Source organism: Canis lupus, chromosome 13 (genome assembly GCF_011100685.1).
Source record: "Canis lupus familiaris isolate Mischka breed German Shepherd chromosome 13, alternate assembly UU_Cfam_GSD_1.0, whole genome shotgun sequence".
NCBI lineage: Eukaryota > Metazoa > Chordata > Mammalia > Carnivora > Canidae > Canis > Canis lupus.
In genome coordinates, this window is record NC_049234.1 from 38,644,027 (window position 1) to 38,658,893 (window position 14,867).

The 14,867-nt window shown below is 47.9% G+C and overlaps 1 protein-coding gene across 5 annotated transcripts in view; it reads left to right on the plus strand.

Annotated features, from left to right (window-relative positions):
* The window catches only part of PPP1R16A (protein phosphatase 1 regulatory subunit 16A), a 35,349-nt gene that overhangs the window by 6,016 nt on the left and 14,466 nt on the right, over nt 1-14,867 (plus strand). For 2 of the 5 annotated variants that reach the window (XM_038555856.1, XM_038555855.1), the window contains exon 2: nt 11,745-11,911. The exons of 2 other annotated variants lie outside the window; for them this stretch is intronic. The gene's annotated coding sequence lies outside the window, so the exon portion shown is untranslated. Of the gene's footprint in view, nt 1-11,744; nt 11,912-14,867 lie in introns of those variants that run through there. One more of the 5 variants, XM_038555859.1, reaches the window with a different exon arrangement.

Sequence of the window (14,867 nt, forward strand, 5' to 3'; positions counted from 1 at the left end):
AGGGCTTGATCCCAGGACCCTGAGATCACAACCTAAGCTGAAACCAAGAGTCAGACGCTCAGTCTTCTGAGCCACCCAGGCGCCTCTATTGTATAATGGTTCTAAGCCAGGACTCTAGGTCTGAAAGTAGCCAACTGAAATATTTGTGGGCAATTATTCAGACTTAGGAGGGGAGGGTTCTTCCCACAAAGGTAAACCCAGAGTCATGTGTGCCTCCTGGAAGTCTCCACTTAAATTATGGAAGCAGAATAGTGGGTACTGCAAGAGCACACTAAGAGAATTAACCAGGTTCATTTGGGAAGATACAGTGCAGGTATAAACATGAAGCAATAGCTGATGAATTTTGTGCAAAACAGAAAAACTCCAAAGATGTTTGAAAATAATTATTATCTCAAAAGAATTGTTTGAAACCAAGTGTGTTACAGATAATACAGCCTATAAGGTTGCAAATTCAGGGATTGTGAATTTGGATAAAAATATAAAGTCTGTGAATATTTCCGTTGAAAGAAGACTTTTGGGGGGTGGGAGTGAATGGGTGACGGGCACTGGGTGTTATTCTGTATGTTAGTAAATTGAACACCAATAAAAAATAAATTAAAAAAAAAAAAGAAAGAAAGAAGACTTTTGTGAATTCTGAGCCTTCTAACCTTTCAGAAAAAGCAGTTGAAAAATTAATTTATCATGAGATCATGATGAGGTTGTTTCCAAAAGGCCATAATCATCCCAGGACCCCGGAGTCATGACCTGAGCCAAAGGCTCAACCGCTGAGCCACCCAGGTGCCCCTCATTTACCCCTTTTGTAAGAGCTTGGGAAATGCAGACAAGGGCTTTGTCTTTCCATGAAAGAGAAATAAGAAGCAACAGTGAGAAAAAGGTCCAGGGGCCTAGTCTGGACGTCTTGGGAAAGCTGTCTTGTCAGATGTCGTCTGCTTTAGTTGTGGGAGCTCTTTACCTTCAGGTTACCAGGTGTTGTGCAGGGCCAGTCAGGCTCTCCTGCTTCTTTAGATGGATCTCATGAATCCAAGAGTCTATTTCTCAGAGTTTGGTGGCACAAGGGTGATTAGCAGTACCTGATAAGGACTGTTTCAGAGAGGTTGAAAAGTCTTTTTCAACAGATAAAATCTAATTTGCTGTGTGATGCTTTAGGTCATTGTCTCCTGCGAAAGTACTGTGAAAAGGTTGCTCTATTAAAGCATGGTTACTTTTTTTTTTTGATGATTTTATTTTTAAGTAATCTCTACACCCAACATGGGGCTTGAATTTATAATCCCAGGATCAAGAGTCACATGCTCTACTGACAGCCAGCCAAGTGCCCAAAGCATGGCTACTTTTAATGGAAGTAATTAGGCCTTTACAGTATCGAAACATATCTCCTTTTATCAACTGTGGGTCAAAGGAGGGAGAAGCCAAGTGCGTTGGATGTCTTGTGACTACCTCAAAGGGTGAGAATCTATGAGTTCCCAAGGGAGTGGATCCAAGATTTAGATGGGTTGATGGCAGTGCTTTTAGCCAAGGTGTTTAGAGGGTCTCTACAGACTGTGCCACTGAAGTCTTTTTTGTTTTGTTTTTTTTATGCCAGTGAAGTCTTAATAGTGCTGTTAGTGCAACTAACCCTGAGGATCCAGGTTGGTGTGTGTAGTCAAAGTGTTGTGAAACTGCTGAGCAGCATGGATTTGTCAAAGCCACCTGACCAGTAAAATGAGTTCCCTGGTCACCAAGACATTTAAGAGGGGTTCCCTGAGTAGAGGTAATCTTTTCTAACAGAATTTTAGTCACAGAAGCAGCATTGACCTGTCTAGAAGAGAAAGCTTCATTCCAGTGAAAAAACATACAAACCATGACTAAAACGTGTTTAGTTTTAGATGGGAAAAGCTGTCAGAAATCCACACGTATGTGAACAGGTTTCCCTGGATTATACTTCAGACAGGTGGGAAAAGCAAAATAGGCACTTTTTGCTTTTCTTTTCTATTTCCCCACCAATATTCGTTCATGAATACTGTCATTCTGTTAGTAGACCAATGGTTTAATGCAAATTTTAGAATTTCTGGTAGGGCTGGATTGGTTTTTTTTTTTTTTTTGGATTGTTATTTGGTCCAAACTAGAGTTCTTATTGAGCCCCAAATTACTAGATTTCCAAAATTGTTTTTATTTTTTATTTTTTAAGATTTTATTTATTCATGAGACACACACACACACATACACACACACACAGATAGAGGGAGAGAGAGAGAGAGGCAGAGACACAGGCAGAGGGAGAAGCAGGCTCCATGCACGGAACCCGATGTGGGACTCGATCCCGGGACTCCAGGATCACGCCCTGGGCCGAAGGCAGGCGCTTAACCACTGAGCCACCCAGGGATCCCCTCCAAAATTGTTTTTCATCTCTGGGGCCAATTCTTGGATATCTCTTGTCAACTGTTCTAAATGTCCTTTGGGAGAACATCCCTTTGGACTATGACAGAGATCTGGCTCTTGGTTTCCTCGAGAGCAGCATTTTTTGATGGAAGCAGCAGTGATTTCCTTTGGCCTCCAGGGAGCCGAGTGTGGAATGCCCAGGAAACTCAATAATAGAGCAGCCAACCAAAGTGTAGCGTGTAATGCTATTTTGGACATAGGACCCATTTTAAATTTTATCCCCATTGTAGATAACATTCCAAAGTCATAGAATACCCCAAAGGCAAGCCAACCTTTGGTATAAATGTTTATGATTTTACTGTTGGCTGAGGTACAAGCTAGAATAAGGGGATGGGGCAGCCTGTGCGTGGAAGTAGCCAGAGGTCAGACCGCTGTCTCAGTGGCTTCAGAAGGACTTGCAATAGCATGCCCAGCACCATACTTAACGTTTTCATTCTTTTCTTTTTTTTTTTTTTAATTTTTAAAAAGATTTTATTTATTTATTCTTGAGAGACCCAGAGAGAGAGAGAGGCAGAGACCGAGGCAGAGGGAGAAGCAGGCTCCCTGCGGGGAGCCCGACGAGGGACTCCATCCCGGGCCCCTGGGACTCCGGGGTCACGCCCTGACTTCAGAGGACACTCAGGGGCTGGCTGGAGCACGCGAGCGGGTTAGCAGCCTTCTTACCCGGAGCCTGGCTCTTTGCAATAACAGCAGAAGCTAGAGGGGTTTGGTTGGTTTGGGGGCCTTCGTGTCTGGAGTTGAAAATTAAGAATTTTACTGGTCTTTCTTCTGTGTTGACTCGTCTAGCCTGTGAGTGATGTGCTTTGCCGGATCAACCTAGATTGACTTAGCTCTTTCCTGGTCTCTTTAAAGCAGAAAGACCCGGTTCAGCCTGTTAGTAAACACGGAGTTCAGGGCTCCCCGGGTGGATCTAGCCTCTAAAGGAAGACCAGAATTTTCTTTAAAGACATTTGGAGTGGATCGTAATTATGAACAGGTTCATCAGGCTCTTGTGTACAAGCCCGGAGTTCGTTCCAGTCAACAGGCTCGGGAAAAGCTCCCGTCATTGCTCTGTGGAGACTTCCACCTTGTAATCTTGCCTCTTGCCCAAAGTTAGGGCTTTGTTTCTGTAAAGCCCCTTCCGGATGTCTCCTCCTGGCTAGCTTCATCCGATATTTGGCCTGGCCCTCACAAATAACATGTGGCCTGATTAATAAAAATCTGAGAGACCAGGTAGGTAAGTTTGGGTAACTATGTTAAATTCTTCAGGAATCCTAGGAGGGTCTTTAGGACACTTTTTAACAATGGCCCACAATTTGACCTTGGTCTAGGGAACATAGGAAACTTGGGATTAATGGATTGATTGATTTTTAAAGTTTTTATTTATTTATTTGAGAAAGAGATAGAGAGAGACAGCACGTGCAGGGGGAGAGGAGGCAGCAGATTCCCTGCTGTGGGGAGCCTGATGCCCCTGGATCCTGAGACTCCAGGATCATGACCTGAGCTGAAGGTAGATGCTTAACTGACTCAACATCCAGGCGCCCCGGGGTTTATTTAGAGCCTCAGAAGACTTAATTTTACTTATTTAAAAAAATGTATTTATTTGTCCATCTCTCTGCCTATCTTGGGGCTCCGACTCCCAAGCCCCGAGGTTGAGTCTCATGCTCTACCAGCTGAGCCACTCCGGCGCCCCAGAGGACTTCACTTTAAGTTTTATTCTTTTTCTTTAGAGAGGGAGTGTGCGCCAAGGGGGCGCGAAGGGCAGCCGGGAGAGGCCGCGCCCACGTGAGGTCCGCGAGTGGGGAGTGGGCGCCGCGGCAAGCCGGGGAGCCTTGGGCCTTCCTCCCACCGGGGCAGCGAGGAGGCGGGGCAGCGAGGAGGCGCTGCAGGCTCCGGCGCTGAGTCCCTGCAGCGGGGCGGCCCCTGCCGGCCGCCAGCTCCCATCTGACGGAGCTTCCCTTTCCTCCGTGTTCACGTCTGTGCCTGTCCATTGCTGGGCAGCACGTCACCCGAAAATACAGTGACTTGAGACAACAGCATTCATTATCTGGCAGCTGCCGTAGGTCAGGAGTTCAACAGTGGCTTAGCCGGTGGCCCTCGTTTAGGGATCAGGGTCTCCTGTGGTTGCAAACAGGATGGTCAGGCCTGCATTTTCTGGGGGCTCGATGGGGGCTGGAGGGCCTGCTCCGAAGCGGTGCCCTCCCCGGGCTATTGTCAGGAGCTCTCAGCCTGAGCCTCTCCCAGACTGCGTAGACGGTAGACCCGCTCATTTCCTCCAGCAGCAGAGATCCAGGACGTGGCAAGCAGGCGGCTGCATCGCCTTATGGTCTAATCTCATAAGTTATACATGACCATTTTGTTTGCTTGTTTTCTATTCATTCAGTTTCTGACATTTTTTGGTTTGTTTTCTGTTTGTTAGGAATAACTAAGTCCAACCCATAATGAAGGAAAAGTGGATTAGGCTTTATCTTTTTGAAGGGGGTGTGAAAGTATCCCGTACTTTGTATAATAATTTTGTGAATGATAATGAACATTTTACATTTTCTGATTGTTGGTGGTACAGAGATACACAGTTAATTTTAACATATTGTCCTTGTATTTCACAACCTTGCTAAATATATTCTAGTTCCCATATTGAAGGTTACTAAGGGTTTTATTTTTATTTTTTATTTTTTTAAAGATGTTATTTATTTATTCCTGAGAGAGACAGGGACACAGGCAGAGGGAGAGGCAGGGGACCTGGGATCCGGGACCCCAGGATCACACCCTGAGCCAAAGGCAGATGCTCAGCCACTGACCCACCCAGGTGTCCCTTTCGGAAAGTTTTTCACTGCAAATTTAATTTAATAGGTATATGGCTATTCTGGTTTGTTTTTTTTTTTTTATTCTGTTTCTTCTTTAGTTCATTTTGATAATTTGTTTCATTCAGATAATTTGCCTATTTAAGTGAAATATGGCAATTTTTCTTTTATAAAGGGCCAAATGGTAAATTTTTTAAGCCAAGTGGTGTCTGTTGCAGCTACTCAACTATGTCATTGTAGCACAAAGCAGCCATAGACAATACATAAGCAAATGAGTACTGCTATGTTCTCATAAAACTTCAGTTATGGTAACAGTAACCAGATTTGGTCAGTGGACTCTCGTTCATTGCCCCTTGACCTAAAGTATTGAATTTAGTGTCATAAATTGTTCAGAACACTACTATTTTATCATTTTTTTGGTCTGTAAGGTCTGTACCCCCCTTTCTCAGTCATGATATTGGTAATTTTTGTCTTCTGTATATATATTTCTAAAGATCTATTTATTTATTTATGACACACACACACACACACACACACACACACACACACACGCAGAGGCAGGCCCCCATGCAGGAAGCCCCATGTGGGACTTCATTCCGGGTCTCCAGGATCAGGCCCTGGGCTGAAGGTGGCGCCAAACCGCTGAGCCACCTGGGCTGCCTGTCTTCTATATATTTTTAAAAGATCGACTTGTTTATTTTAGAGAAAGCGTGTATCCATGAGCAGGGGTAGAGACAGAGGGGGAGCGAGAGACTCTGAGGCAGGCTCCCCGCTGAGTGTGGGACTCATGGTGGGGCTTGATCTTACAACCCAGAGATCATGACCTGAGTCGAAACCAGGAGCTGGACACTCAACTGAGCCACTCAGGCACCTGTCTTCTCCTTTCGTGATCATTTAGTAAAAGTTTATCAATTTTATTGAGATTTGTCAAAAGAACAGTTTTTTTTTTTAAGATTGTATTTATTTGAGAGACAGTGGGTGGCAGTGCTGGCATGCACATGAGTTGGGGAGAGGCAGAGGGAAAGGGAGAAACAGACTCCTCACTGAACATGGAGCCGGATGCAGGACTGGATCCCAGGACCCTGAGGTCATGACCTGAGCCACAGTCAGACACTCAACCACCGAGCCACCCAGGAGCCCTTGAAAGGAGCAGCTTTTCGTTTCAATATTTTCCTCTTTGTCTATTTTGTATTTCATTATTTTTTATTCTTATTAGTATTTTCTTTTACTTACTTGGGTTTAATTTTCCTCTCTTTTTCTAGCTTCTTAAGTGAAAGCTTAGGTCCTTGATTTGACCTTCTTACTTAAGCAATCAAAGATAAACATGTCCTTCTAAGCACTGCTTTAACTGTATTTCACATTTTTTTTTTTTTTTTTTTTTTTTTATTTATGATAGTCACAGAGAGAGAGTGAGGCAGAGACACAGGCAGAGGGAGAAGCAGGCTCCATGCACCGGGAGCCCGACGCGGGACTCGATCCCGGGTCTCCAGGATCGCGCCCTGGGCCAAAGGCAGGCGCCAAACCGCTGCGCCACCCAGGGATCCCTATTTCACATATTTTGATATGTATGTTTTCATTTTCATTCAGCTCAAAATATGTTCTAATTTCCATTTTTTTTTTTTAAAGATTTTATTTATTTATGATAGTCACAGAGAGAGAGAGAGAGAGGCAGAGACATAGGCAGAGGGAGAAGCAGGCTCCATGCACCGGGAGCCTGACGTGGGATTCGATCCCGCGTCTCCAGGATCGCGCCCTGGGCCAAAGGCAGGCACCAAACCGCTGCGCCACCCAGGGATCCCTAATTTCCATTTTGATTTCTACCTTAGCCTGTAGGGTAAGCATACTTTTAAGCTTCTAAATATTTGGAGTTTTTCTAGATATATTTTTGTTATTGACTTCTAATTTAATTCCATTGTGGTTGGTGAACATACTCTGTTTTCATTTCTTTTTCTTTTTTTTCCTGTTTTCATTTCTTATAAAGTTACTGAATCTTGAATTATGTTCCAGCATATGGTCTACCCAAGTGAAATCAACTTTTTTTTCTCTTTGATAATGGAAAATTTCAAACATCCATACAAGTAGTTAGAATACAGTGTTCCCCACATACTCATCACCCAACTTCAACAATTGTCAACTCATACCAGTTTTGTTTCACCTATGTCTTTTTTTTTTTTTTTAAGATTTTATTTATTTAGGGGATCCCTGGGTGGCTCAGCAGTTTAGCGCCTGCCTTTGGCCCAGGGCGCGATCCTGGAGTCCCGGGATCGAGTCCCACGTCGGGCTCCCGGCATGGATCCTGCTTCTCCCTCCTCTCTCTCTCTCTCTCTCTCTCTCTCTATGTCTATTATAAAATAAATAAATAAGTCTTTAAAAAAATATTTTATTTGTCAGAGAGAGAGAGAAAGGGGCAGACAGAGGGAGAAAGGAGAAGCATACTCCTCACGGAGCAGAGAGCCTGATGCAGGGCTCGATCCGAGGACCCTGGGATCATGACCTGAGTTGAAGGCAGACACTTAGCTGACTGAGCCACCCAGGAGCCCCAACTGTATCTTTTATATTATTTTAAAGGAAATTTCAAATATATTATTTACTCTGTAAGTATTTTTGTATCTGTTTCTAGAAGGGATACTTTTTTTTAAGTTCTACCCTTAATATGGGGCTTGAACTCACAACCCTGAGATTAAGAGCCACAGGCTCTAACAACTGAGCCCCTAGAAGGAACTTACTTACTTACTTACTTATTTATTTACTTATGACACAGGGGAGAGAGGCAGAGACACAGGCAGAGGGAGAAGCAGGCTCCATACAGGAGCCTGACGTGGGATTCCATCCTGAGACTCAGGGTCACGCCCCGGGCCAACGGCAGATGCCAAACCGCTGAGCCACCCAGGGATCCCTAGAAGGAACACTTTAAAAACATATCACAATTCCTGAACAAATTAACTATAATTTCTTAATATAATTAGTGTTCAAATTTCTAGTTGTCTCATAAATGTCATTGTTCTGTATTTTATGATTCATTTGAATCTGGATCCAAAAAAGGTACATATCTCTTACCCTTTTAAACATACAGGTTCCCCAACCATTGTTTTTTTTTTCTTCCGCAGTTTATTTGTTGAAGAAACTTGGTGTCTTGTTTTTATAGTTTCCCATGTTATGGAACTTTCTGGTTGCACCTCTGTGATGCCATATGATGTGTTCTCTGTCCTCCATATTTCCAAAGACTGGTAGTTGAATCAAACTTTAATCAGATTCTATTTAGTTTTTATTGTTTAAAAAGACTACTTGATATAAGATGATTGTTCCTCCATTGTGTGGCACAATGTCCAGGTGTCTTTTCTTGTGATTAATAAAAATCTTACCACATCAGGTATTTGGTACAGTTTATACAGGAGAAGAGAACAGATGGTCACCTGATGGGAGCTGGGTGGGAGGAAATGTGAACGGTGCTGGGGACTAAGGAGCACACTTGCGGTGATGAAAACAAAACACAAAAACATCTCTCAAGAGGATTAAAAAGAAAGGTGACCCGTTCTCTCTTAGTTTACAGTTTTCAAAATAATGAGTTAGAATTCTCTGATGAGGGGGATCCCCGGGTGGCTCGGCAGTTTGGCACCTGCCTTCAGCCCAGGGCGCGATCCTGGGGACCCGGGATCGAGTCCTGCGTCAGGCTCCTTGCGTGGAGCCTGCTTCTCCCTCTGCCTGGGTCTCTGCCTCTCTCTGTGTCTCTCATGAATAAATAAATAAAATCTTTAAAAAACATTTAAAAAAGTGTTAAGTATGAGCTACTTACCTGTTACATCTCACAGGAAGCCTAGAACGGTCTTAGGGTGAAAGTACGAGCTTCCCTGCCAGTCACATGATTGTGGCAAACAGGCTGTTTAGGCAGCTTCCCTCTGCCTGCGGGATCTCCATCCTGCTTCAGCCCAGCCCGGCCTCCTGCGAGGGTAGGAGAGGTGCTGGAGCCTCCCGCCTCTTGTCACCTGTGTGCCTTTACTCTTTTCCCCCATAATTGTGATAAAATGTCCATAACATAAAATAGACAGGGCAGCTCCGGTGGTGCAGCGGTTTGGCGCTGCCTGCAGCCTGGGGCATGATCCTGGAGACCCGGGATCGAGTCCCACGTCGGGCTCCCTGCATGGAGCCTGCTTCTCCCTCTCCCTGTGTCTCTGCCTCTCTCTCTGTGTCTATGAATAAATAAATAAAATCTTTAAAAAAAAAAAAACATAAAATAGACCATTGTAACCATTTTTAGGAACAATTCAGTATTGGGCAGCCTGTCAGTGTCCATTAGCAGAACCTCTCAACTACCTGAAACACCAAACTGTCCCCTTTAAACAATTCCCGCCCAGGCCCCGGCCCCGGACAACCTCCAGTCTGTGTGTGTCTGTGAATTTACCTGCTCTAGGTCCCTCTTGTGAGTGGAATCGCACACTGTGTGTCCTTTGATCGCACGCTGCGGCGTGGGGCAGAACTAACTTCCTACGGCTGAGTGTGGAGACCACATTTTGTTAATCTTTTCATTTGCCCGTGGACATTTGAGTTGTTCTGCTCTTTAGCTAGTGTGAATGATGTGAACATTGGTACGTGGCTCTCTGAGTCCTGTTTTCAGGACTGAAGTCGTCAGGATCCGTATCCTAACGCCGTCACCTTTCACCGCAAGGTTGGTAGAAGGCCGCGTCTACTCGGGGCCGCGGTTCCTCATCCTGCACTGCAAAACTGCAGAAGTTGGAGACGACCTCGGTCCTTCTGTTTGCAGAGCCAGGCGGACCACAGCTGTGCCTCCTCCTCTGAGTGGCCTGCACCCCTAGGGGAACGGGACTCCTGGCTGGCTTTCGGGTCTCAGGGACTGTGCTGCTTCATGTATTACCTGTCCCCTTTGTCGTGTCTTTGGGTTTTCCTGACCTGCATCGTTCCCTGGACACCTCCTCTGCCATCCTCTCTGTTCAGGGGCTCCCACCGCCCTTCCCTGCAACTTGCAGGGATTGGTGTACTCATGAATGCCTTCCTCTCTGACGCCCCTCACTGTGGGTACCTGGGTGCTCAGTTGGTCATTTGCACCCGCACATGTCTCGTTCTCAGGCTGTGTGGTCCGCGTCCCTTGTCTACATCCGCCCCCCGCTTTCCTCAGTGCTGTTCCGTGCCCAGGGTCATTGCTGGGGAGCACATTCTGAGTCCAAGCAGATCCAGGATTACAGTTTTGTGGTTTTGGCCTTGTACCAGACAGACCTCAATTTCCAAATCTACATGATGGGGTCCTGGCCTATTGGGGTAACTAGGCTGACACGCATAAATGGGACAGTGTGGGCTTTTCTTTCCTTTTTTTTTTTTTTTTTTTTTTTTTTTAGTGTGGACTTTTCTCTTCAGTTAGGGATGAGCCTCCTTTCAAATGGAGATGCCTCCAGCCTGGCTTTTCATGAGGGTGCCTAGGCCCCTGGCACCTTGCTGTTTATTAGCTTTATTTTGGAGCGGAATGGCAAAGGAAAAGAACATGGGGGAGGAGGCTGGGAGCCTCCTGATTTCTGGGGAGAGGCCGTCCCAGATTCCGGCCCCTTGGGGGCACTGCTGCTGGAGCCCACCTGTGGCCCGTGCCTTGTGTGGTCCACGCATTTGACTAGTGCCCGCGCGAGGCCCCGGGCCCTCACCCGCAGATCCCCTCACGGACCCATCACCTGGCAGTTGTAACTGAGCCAAGTGAGAGTGCATTTTTGTAGGTCAGAAACCAGGATAGCCTCGATTTCTGGCTCTATGGCTCTAGGGTAACGGGAGTCGTTGGAACACTGAGGCCCCCCGGGAAGGATGCGGCCCCCATGGGGTGTTAGGGAGGCGGCGGCTGGGCCCGGGTCGAGGGCCGGAGAGCTAGAGACGAGCTGGCCACGAGCCACCGCAGGTAGTGCTGCATCGTGTGGGCGCAGGGGAACGGAGTCGGGAATCTTTGTGGACCTGTCACGGTGGTGGCACTGCCCATGCAGGGCATGGCCTTTACCGGTGTGGCCAGGCCGGTTGGGTGTCCCACGGGGAGAGTGGGTTGGAGCCCGCACCTTGGGGCGGCCACACCCCTGCGTCTGCGTGTGGAAGTCGCGTGTGGATGTGCGCAGAGGAGACCTGCGTGGACACGGACACGCGCGGGTGGGTGGTTCCCACGTGGCCTTCGCGGTGTCCTTTTCTGCGCTTTCTGTGTTTGTATCAGTCCTCACCATAAAGGGCTTTCAAAGGGGACCCCGACACCCTGGGGAATTGCGTGGGAGCCTGTCCTTCCAGGCACTGGGCTCGCAGGACTGATGTGAGATCCAGCCTGGCCGGGTGGGGGGGCGGGTGTCTGGCCGGGTGGTGAGCAGGCCTGCTGGTGAAGCTCGGCCTCGCGGGGCCTTGGGTTCTGGTCCCAGGCTGCGGTTCAGAGATAAGCTGGAGCCCTGGCTGGAGCAGGCCGGCAGGCGGGAGGCTGTGGAAGGTGCAGACCTGGTGGGCACCAGGCCCGCGGTGCCGTGGGCCTCCCCACTCCTGCTCTCACCTGCTTCCCGGTTCTTAAACTCTCGTGTCTTCCCTCAGAGTCTTGCCACTGGCCCTCGCTTGGACTGGATGCTCCTTGCTGCCCACAAGATGGCACCTCGTGGGTGTGTTGACCATCTACCGCCCTTCCCTTGAGTGACTGCTACTTGTAGAAGACACGAATGGACGAATGGATGAGCAGGAGAGGCAGGCCTCCTGGAGCCGAGGTCTGCCCTGGTGACGGTTGTGGTGGCAGGGTCACTGAACCGTGGAGCCGGGTGGCCAGTGCCAGGGCCGTTCCCAGGGCGGGCACTCCCTTCTTGGGGATGCTCCTGGGAGTATGGTGTCTGGGAGGTGGAGGCTGGGCCCAGGGGAGTCGGAGGGACCGTAGGAGGTCCCAGGCAGTAGTGTAGGCAGGATTAGAGTCCAGTCCACCAAGGGGCTGCCCATAAGGGGTTCCTGAGACCCGATGGTAGGAGGCCGGCAGAAGGACAGAGGGACAGGCATACGGCACTGTGAGAGATCAGGGCATGGAGGAAGGACCCTTTGGAGTAGGAGGTCATTAACCCCATTCCTGTGTTGGCTGTGAGACACATGTGAACCTGGAATGACAGCTGTGAAACTGTGGATATGGCTCCTCTCCTGGGAGTCCTGTGCCACCCGGGCCGTGAGCAAGGATGATAATCCCTCTAGCCTCGTAGGGCTGGTCTCTGAAAGTGCGTTCTGATGCTGTGCCAAGTGGCAGTTATGTGACAGCTGATCCCTTCCATTCTGCTCCTGGAATGATCCTGGTGGTTCCCCACTGCCCATGAGGCCAGGTGCTTGGGAAGCCATTCATGCCCTTAATACTTGAGCAGTGTTTCCTGAAGGTTCAGGGAGCTGGACGTGGACACAGCACTGAGCCCACAGCACAGGTGGCCAGCTGCCCTGGGAGCGTCCTGTGTAGCCATGCCCCTGGAGCAGCTCAGTTCAGGACCCTGGCGCATCTCCCTCGGGGTCATGCCTGCAGTGGGGTGGCTAGTGGGGGACACGTATACCATGGGCAGTCTGGGGTGCTCCCAGTTGCTCTGCGCCTTACCCACCATGGGTCTCCACTGGCGGGGAGTGTACTAATATGAGTCTCTGCTGCCTTTGGGCCTGGGGCCCCTGTGTGGCAGCGTGTGGATGAGGTGAGGCAGTAGCAGACGGTCTTGGCCCGTTGCCGTGTTTGGTGGAAGGGTTCCTTTCGCTTTTTTGTAGTTCTTTCTAGATCACTTGCTAGTTATATATTGCCAATACCATTCCCTACACTAGGCCTTCCTTTTTCACTCCTTTTATTTTGAAACTCAGTTTTGAGGCCACTGTAGATTTTCCTACAGTTGTAAGAAATAGTTCAGAGAGACTGTCCTGTTGCACAAGTTGCCAGTCCCTTGAAGGCATCTAGGACCCTGACTTGCACACATTCCACTGACCTTTTCAAATTTTACCAGTTTTTTTTTTTTAAAGATTTTATTTATTTATCCATGAGAGACACACAGAGAGAGAGAGAGGCAGAGTCACAAGCAGAGTCACAGGCAGAGGGAGAAGCAGGCTCCATGCACCGGGAGCCTGACGTGGGATTCGATCCCGGGTCTCCAGGATCACACCCTGGGCCAAAGGCAGGCGCCAAACCGCTGCGCCACCCAGGGATCCCAGATTTTACCAGTTTTATGTGCATTTATTTCTGTGCAGTCTTGTTAACCGTGTAGATCTGTGTAACCATCAGAGTCAAAGTGAAAGAACAGCTCCATGACAAGGACTCTGTGCTGCCCTGTGCAGCCCTGGCCACCGCCTTCCTCTGCCCGCACGCCCCACCCCACAATCTTACCACATCAAGGATCTGTATAAGTGGAATCATGCAGCGGGTGGCTGTGAGGGAGGAGCCTAGGCCTCAAGAGCCATCCAGGCTGTGTGATCCATAGATGACCCTTTTCATCCCTGAAGAGTGCTCCATGATGTGGGTGGACCGGAGTTTGGTTAACTACTTGCCATTGAAGGCCTGGGCTATTTCCAGGTTGGGCCTCTTATGAATAAAGTTGCTGTGAAGTTCACGTACAAGTTTTTGTGTGGATGTAAATGTCCATTTCTGTGGGACAAATGCCTGAGAGTGCAGCTGCTGGGTCACGTGGTGAGCGCATGCTCAGTGGTTTTAGGATACTGCTGATCTGTTTTCCAGAGTGGCCGCACCGTTTTATGTGCCCACCAGTAACGTATGAGACCCCTGCCATTCTGATAGGTATGCAGTGATGCCTCACTGTGGGTTTTGGGTTTCTTTTTTTTAAGATTTTATTTATTTACTCATGAGAGACACACAGAGGCAGAGACACAAGCAGAGGGAGAAGCAGGCTCCATGTGGGGAGCCCGATGCAGGACTCGATCCCAGGACCCCAGGGTCACACTGTGGGCCAAAGGCAGACGCTCAACTGCTGAGTCCCCCGGGTGTCCCCCTCACTGTGGTCTTTTTTTTTTTTTTTTTTTTTAAGATTTATTTATTTATTTATTCAGAGAGAGCAAAAGAGAGGCAGAGACACAGGCAGAGAGAGAAGCAGGCTCCATGCAGGGAGCCCGATGTGGGACTCGATCCTGGGTCCCCGGCTGCAGGCGGCACTAAACCGCTGCGCCACTGGGGCTGCCCTCTCACTGTGGTTTTAATCTGCATTTTCCTAATGGCTGATGCTGTCAAAGATTTTCATGGGCTTGCTTTCTTTCTTTCTTTCTTTCTTTCTTTCTTTCTTTCTTTCTTTCCTTTCTTTTCTTCTCTCTTTCTCTTTCTTTTTCTTTTTGCTATTTGTATATCCTCTTCAGTAAAATGTCTGCTCACACCTTTTGCCCAATTTCTAATTGGATTGTTTGTTTTTTACTGCTGAGTTTTGAGTCCTTTATGTGAACCAGAGAGAAGTCCTTTTTGGCCTGTGATTTGCAGACGTGCTGTCCGGTCACTAGTTTGGCTTTTCACCCTCTTCACAGGGTCTTTTGTGGAGCAAAAGTTTTTTAAGTGTGGTGTGGTCAAGTTGTGATATGTGGACTGTGCTTTGGTGTCCAGTCTGTAGAATATGGCTTCACCTTTAACATTTAAATGTGCAGCACACCTGGGGTAGGGGTTAAGATGAGTTGTTTTTTCATGTGGCTATCCAAGTGACCCAGTCCAATTTATTGAAAAGGTTC